The 6000-nt window shown below is 43.4% G+C and overlaps 1 long non-coding RNA gene across 1 annotated transcript in view; it reads right to left on the reverse strand.

Annotated features, from left to right (window-relative positions):
* LOC109305756 overlaps positions 1-2731 on the reverse strand; it is an 83267-nt gene extending 80536 nt beyond the window's left edge. The window contains exon 1 of the long non-coding RNA XR_002099700.1: positions 1939-2731. This is a non-coding gene — a long non-coding RNA (uncharacterized LOC109305756). The remainder of the gene's footprint in view (positions 1-1938) is intronic.
* Between the last annotated feature and the right edge of the window lie 3269 nt (positions 2732-6000).

Genomic DNA, 6000 nt, shown 5'->3' on the forward strand with positions numbered 1-6000 from the left:
GATAGTCACCCTTTCCTGTAATATCTGTCCTTTATAATCTTACATACTCTGTTAATGTGAATAAGATCACTCTATTAAGTAGCCCTGTCCAAATTCTCTCACTATCTATGCACAGAAAGTAGTGTTCCATCACTCTAGAGAACATGGGAAAAATGCCATAGCATGATTTAGGCATACCTGAGTTTTCTTTCCATAGCAGGAAATGCATCTTGAAGCTTGACATGACAAACCAAGTTATGCAACCAAATTGCCAAGACAGATGGCTAAAAGATATGTGAGCAGATATTGTAAGACAGTTGGGGGTAGTAATGAAATCCAGTTAATGCCCCCTCTTGCATGAATCTTGCAAATTAATGAGCATAAATGGTCATAGGAAAAAAGAATCTGACTTGTTGTGGTACAGAATTCAGGTGTTGTTCTAGCATGACCTAGTGGAAAATATGAAAGCAGTACATGTACTTGTATATAATGATTTTAGTGATGCTGTTTACACAGTCCCACATGGCATCCTTATGAGCAAATTAGGAAAATATAATCTAGATTAAATTATAATAAATGAAGTGAATGAAAAATCACAATCAGTGATTTGATCTCTGACTGGTATCTGTTACCTGCTATTGGGGTTTTGCGGGATCTGTCCTGGATCTGATTCTAGCCAGTATTTCCATTAATAACTCGGACAATGGAGTAGAGAATATGAGCTCTGTTTCTTCTGGACTACAATCCAAGAATCCACATTTCGCAATCCACACACATTTTGGAGGTGCGATCAGAATTCAGAATGATTTTGATAAATTGAAGCGATTATTGAATGTCACTTTATGTTCTTTGGACAAGGACAAAGTACTCTGCTTCAGAAATGAGAAATCAAATATGCAAATGGGGAATTAGTGATTCTAGCAGTAATTCAGAAAAGGGATCAGGAGTTGCACTGGATCACAAGCTATAAAGGTGTGATAAAGTTGCAAAAAGGGCAAATCTGGGTACTACACTTTAAGAAGTAGTCAGATTGAAGAGATTCAAGAGGAGAGCAACAAGAACTGCAAGTGGTTTAGAGAACAAAATGTGTGAGGAAAGGTTGAAAGAACTGGGTTTGCTTCTTCTGAAATGGAGGACTGGTAGAGGCAGGGGGGCATGATTCTTCAGATATGTAAATAGGACAGTAATAAATTCTACTTCAAGTCCACTTAGACTAAGACAAGAAAAAACTGGTGTAATTTGCAATGGAGATGATTTTGGTTAAGCATAAGGAAATATTTTCTGATTATAAGGATTATTAAGCACTTGACCCAGGAATGCTGTGGAATCTCCCTTCACTGAGGAGTTTTAAATAACAGAGGGCATGTCTACACATGCATTTACCACACAGTAAATTACTGCACAGTAGAGGTGTTTATGCTGTCAATTACATGTGCAGGTGTTACAGCACAGTAACACTGTCTGTGTGGACTGACTTGGGACTAACTTTAGTTACTGCGTTACTGTGCAGTAAGGTAACTACTCGGACATAAATTTGCAACCTGCATCATGCAAGTAGCAAATTTATGCCCAAACCAACATAAGCCACCATAGTTACCGTGCAGTACGGATGCACACGGGTAGACATGCGACTGTATTACAGAGTAATTTTTGGTTCCTGCATGGTAACTGTGCACGTGTACTGCACCTAAGTTACTGCACAGTAACTCTGCACGTGTACATGCTTCCAGGCTAGACAAACACCTTTCAGGGATGGTCTCAGTATATGTGATCCTACCTTAGAGGATCTAAAGCTAGAGTAGATGATCTCTAGAGGTCCTTTACTGCTTTTATGGTTTTGAATCACAAACAATACAACATTTTTAACAATTTAGCACTTAACACTTTACCTGTTCAAAGTACCATATATTTAGTAATTAGCCATCAAAGCACTCTTGCAATGTAATGGGCAAGTATTACCTTCATTTTCAGAAGGGAACACTGAAACCGAGATGTGCTGAATTCCACATGTAACAAATCTGTGTCCAGTTCTGCAGACTCCACTGCATCTAATATCTTGCTTGAAATAGTGATGCTAGGTAGGCTTGCCTTCTAATGAAATGCCTCAAAAGCAAACAATTCTTGATAGATCCAGTTTAGTCACATGTGGGCCACATACTGTAAACAAGCTTCTTTTAACGTATGGCTCTTATTTATCAAGTGCTGTATGCACAATACTTCAAATACTATGGCATTGTGCTTTACCATGCTTTACTTGATAAATCATTTACTAGCATGGTATGTGACAATCTAGGTAAAATCTACATTTGCTAACCAGATAAAAGTTTAGATTCTAGTTGAAGAATAATATAAGAGTCCTTACATGATGAAAGCTTTAGATTATAACATTCCTAGTTTGAAGAGAATGTATTGTTCCAGAAGCTGCTTTCCCCCATATTCAGTATATGTGCAAGAATATCATGAAACATAATTCTCCATGATCTACTCATTCTCATACTGTGCCCTAATTGTATCGGTATTTGTTGAATTTAGCTGCATATGATTGAATATTATTGATGCTAGTTTTTAATTCTGGGCAATGATATCAATATTTCCTAAAAACTATTAAGTAAGGTTTTACATACATTTTGTAATGCTTTTTTTTCCAAAGAAGTAACATTGTAACATCTATCTAGATGGCTAGAAAAGGGAAATAGATATGAAATCTTATATAAAGCATTTTTACTCTTAACTTTTGTAATGCATACTGAATTAAAATCTACTTCACCATTTCCCTGGTTCATAGTTTCATTCTTTTTGGAGCAGACCTCAGCTTTCAAAAATGCAGGAGATTTATTTAGATAAAGAGTCTGAAAACTTATGGTTATTAGTAAAACAGAAGGTTTATTCTCTTGAGCACCAGATAAGAAAGGTAAGGCCCGTGCCATGTGTTATATTTCTGGTGCAATTAACTGAGGGCAGTTCCAGGTCCTGAATCTGGCTGCCCCATGCTCTATCTTTGGAGGATGCCAGGCACCTCTTTAAAAATGGGTGGACAGCTGCAGATGGGGGAACTTAACCCATCCCCCCCTCTGCATGCATCGGGTTAAAGAGGTGCCTGAAAGAAGCAGTAAGGGTAGGGGAGCTCCCACATCCCCAGCTGGCTCTTTATACAGGTGAGTGTATCTGAGGATGAGGAAGATCTCCCCTGCCCAGCTGCACTGTGGGGGGCTCTGTGACCTGACATCAGGGAGCCCCTCCCTGATGTTAGGTATACAATGCCGAGAGGACTCAAGAAAGCAGGCAGGCATGCAGCCCGGGACTTCCAGCTGAACACATATTTTTTAAAGGTCTGGGGCACTCTGAGCCTGGTATCAGGGAAAAGCTCCCTGAAATTGGGTTCATGGTGCCCTAAACCTTTAAAAAGACCTGTGCAGTTGGGAGCCCCAGCTGCACACCACTTTTTTGTGCATTTCCAGGAGCCTACATGAGGAGGGGATGCAGCTGGGGAGCAGGGAGCTTCCCACTTCCCAGCTGCAGGCGTCTCCTGCACCCGGAGCCCAATCATGCAATGGGGTTTTGAGGTGATCAGGTCACGTGATTTCAGGGATGGGGCCTCACCCAAAATCACATGACTGCCTTGATGTCTGCCAGCAACCTCAAGTGCACAACGTTACATGAAAATCCTTGTGTCCGTTTCAGGTTTGAGTACACAACGCATGCACTTCCTGTGCACCACTAGCTGCACTACAAAGTGCGCCTGCTGTGGACTTATATAAGGTATGAATTATTTCTGAGGCAAAAAGACCAGGAAACATTTATATATGAAACATTTATCGTTCTAATCTGGATATTTTTAATGTTACAAAAATGCATCCATGTCCTATGGTTGTAAAATATTTTATAGCATATGCCAAGCCATACAAGTGTGTCCTAAGTATCATCCCCAGTAACATGCAGCACACCTCGAGGTGTGAAGGTCTCAGGAGGAGAGGAGAGCGAGCTCACATCTGGGCTGGGCTGGCCCTCCAGTGCTGGGGCCTGGCCTTGTCCCCTGGAAGGCTCCCAGCCTAAGAAGGGGTGCTGGCAGGATGGACTCACCAAGGCCTGTGCCTTTGGTGCAGCAGCAGGCTCGCTGTCTTCCTAAACATGAGGTCCTATGTTTGTGACCCTGGTCTGGTTTGGTAGTCTTCCTATTGGCTAGCAGTGGCTTGTCTTTTTTGGGGGAAGGGATAGGGGTGGGTTTTTTTTCCTTTTTCTTCTTCTTCCCCTGGCCCCCATGGGCAATACCCATGGTGGAGTGACATGGAAAGGGCTGCTGCTTCATGTCCTTGGCTGTGGGCCTGAGCTGTGAATTCAAGACTCTTTTTCCCAGTGCCAGGGCTAAATGAGGTACTGGCTTGGCTTGGCTATATAGCCAGCATAGCTGGGGAAGGGGGTGTTCCCCCCCCCCCCCCACCTGAGCAGACAGGTGCCCAATTGTCACCCACCCACCTACTGCCACATCATTGGGACACAAAGTTGCAGAGCCTGGATTTCAGTCCCAAGCCCCCACCATCTGGGGACTTTGAGGGTGGCTCAAATCAAAAGCCCCCACCATCTGGACCCCCATTTCAAACGCTGGAGTGCCTGTATTGTGGGAGGAGAAGGGAGTAAACCTGCAGGCAAATCCATGCCTTGTGGCTGAGGCCTGGCCATGTCCTCTGAAAGGCCGCCAGCCCAAGAAGGGGCACTGACAGAAGGGGCCCACAGAGACTCGTAGCTGTGAAACAGTGGCAGGTTGCCTGTCCTCTGAAATGCAAGCTCTTGGGCTTGAGGCCCTGGTTTGGCTCCTCCATCTTCCCCCTGACATTCTCTGACTCCTACAGACAATCCGGGGGTCCCTAGACAGCAATGCTCCCACTGGGGGAATCGTTCCCTGGGCTTTTAATATCCTCTTAGGCAGCTCTGGCCCTTCCAGCCAATGGAAAGTGGCCTACAAAAGGCAAAGAAGGTCCTCTCCTTTATAATTCTTTGATAATGTCTTGGTCTTATCATAGTCATCACCTTTTAAACTGGTGTGTATGCAGAATTTAAAAAGGTAGCATATTAGGTAAGATACGTATGAGAGGCATTTTGTCTTGTGTACTCACATGATAGTTTCTCTGCATAGCCAGAGGCACTCAGCGCAGCCAAGCACAGAGAATATAGAAATAAACATTAATTTACTACTATGTTTACATGCAAAACCTAACCCCACCTCACTAAAGCAACAACAAAGTGTCTTCTCACTTGTCATCAGTAAGGTGGAGCACATCTCTGCTCTCCTTTTGACTATCATGGGGCCACAGTTTACATATGATTTAGGGCAGTTCTTGTTTCATCTGTTCCTTCAACATTATTCTCAGTTACATGTTTACATCTGTTCATATACACATTTTGTCATCTGGCATAAAGATGCTGCATGGTACAGTTTAAAATACGCAGACACGTAATTCTGTGATTCTTGTATTGAGCTTACATAGGTAACGTTGCCTTTCTAAAACAGCAGTCTGTTTTTATGGAGGTTTGTAACTGTGTCCTGCTCCTGAGGTGCCTGTGATTACCCTGGAGCCCCCTCACACCTTATTGAACTTTGGTGACTCATGCGGTCTCTAGACAATCTCCCCTTCCCCTTGCTTGCTAAGGCCTTGATGAAATGATACTTTCAGAAAAGGGAGGTTGCCCCAGGAACTCCCAAATAGAATCTCTTCATGAGTTCTGGTGTTGCTGCTTATTGCCTTAAGGGCCAATTGCGTGGACTCCATCCTTCCCAAGGACCATGGGTATAGATGGCTATACCCTATACAGGAGGGATTGTATAGCTAAAAGAGGCGGGGGTGTAGCTCTCTATGTTAAGGAAAGCTACGCATCCCTGCAAGCTGATGTTGACGACCAGGGTGGATGACTGAAGACCCTCTGGGTTAAAATCTGTGGGGAACACGGCACAGAGGACACAACAGTGGGAGTCTACTACAGACCTCCCATCCAAAGTCAAGAGCTTGACCAGGAGTTCGCCCGGGA

Source organism: Crocodylus porosus, unplaced genomic scaffold, assembly GCF_001723895.1.
Source record: "Crocodylus porosus isolate Cpor-Errol unplaced genomic scaffold, CroPor_comp1, whole genome shotgun sequence".
Lineage (NCBI taxonomy): Eukaryota > Metazoa > Chordata > Crocodylia > Crocodylidae > Crocodylus > Crocodylus porosus.